Source organism: Myotis myotis, unplaced genomic scaffold (genome assembly GCF_014108235.1).
Source record: "Myotis myotis isolate mMyoMyo1 unplaced genomic scaffold, mMyoMyo1.p scaffold_m19_p_4, whole genome shotgun sequence".
Taxonomy (NCBI): Eukaryota; Metazoa; Chordata; class Mammalia; order Chiroptera; family Vespertilionidae; genus Myotis; species Myotis myotis.
Genome location: NW_023416346.1, coordinates 6,535,004 through 6,536,268, shown reverse-complemented (window position 1 = coordinate 6,536,268; position 1,265 = coordinate 6,535,004).

Genomic DNA, 1,265 nt, shown 5'->3' with positions numbered 1-1,265 from the left:
CCTGGAGCGCCTCTATTCTGTGTGGGGCAGAGTGTGTGTGTGGTGGCGGGGGGTGGTCTCTGGACAGAGACAGCGAGGGTACAGGCTTCAGCTTGACCTCTGAGGGCTGCGTGCTCTCCAGGAGGATCTCTCTGGGGCCGAGTTTGTTCATATTTGACTCACTGCTTACTAATCCACCTCTGGACCTGTTACCACCAAGAAAGCTCCATCCTTGCCGGTGGCCCCTGCCTCAGCACTGGCACAGGATGTAGCCTGCCCACCTTATGTCCTGGGGTTTGATGGGAGCAGAGGACTGAGCTGAGGGCAGGGACTGAACTTCCAACTTCTCTGCCTGCCTCTTTCGCCATAAATATTTGCTCTTCTGATCGTTTGATGAGGAAACACTTTGGGAAGTACAGTAGATGCTTCACATGAGTTCAGTGGAAGGGACCAGATGGACCTCCTCCACTGGGTTTTAGAAGCTGAGGAATGGCTAAACCCTTTTTTATTTATCATGTCCCCCAGTTCTCTGACATTTCTGTGTCCCGATCTTCCTAGGGGTAAAGCCAAGGCAGAGAAGGATGGCTGGCCCCAGGTTTTGTCAAGTGTCTTTTTTGCTGTGCCTCAATAATGGGGCCCCTGTGTAAGGATGCGTGCCCAACTCTACAGGCGAGGGTGTGGCTGGCTGAGTGGCTGTCTGAAATCATTGGTCAAACGTGTGTATGCTGGAGAGTTGATTTCAAACCTTCCTCAGCTTTTTCTTGCCATTTGGCCTTGGTCATATCACAGGCTCTTAGTTTCAAGTGGCCCATTTGTACAACAGGGGTGATTAATGTCTACTATCTCACACTCTGGTTGTGAGCATTGAGAGAGAATGCATATGGTCAACATAATGAATGATGGCACAGTGCCTAGCACATTCCAAAAGCTCAAATATTAGTAGATATTTATTCTACTGTTGAAATGTAAGCACCATTTGCCCCGGCCTACTTCTTTTTGCCTCCAGTTATCTTGGCCTATGTGTAGAATTTGCCCTTCCCCTGTCCCGAGCCCTAGGCCTTGTCTTTCAAGATGTGCAGAGGGTCTCCTTCTGAGAAGCCCTGTGTGACCTCATCCACATTCTCCCATCTATCTACAAATACGTCTTTTTTAAATACGTTTTTTATTGATTTCACAGAGAGGAAGGGAGAGGGAGATAGAAACATCAATGATGAGAGAGACTCATTGATCGGCTGCCTCCTGCATGCCCCCTACTGGGGATCAAGCCTGCAACCCGGGCATGTGAA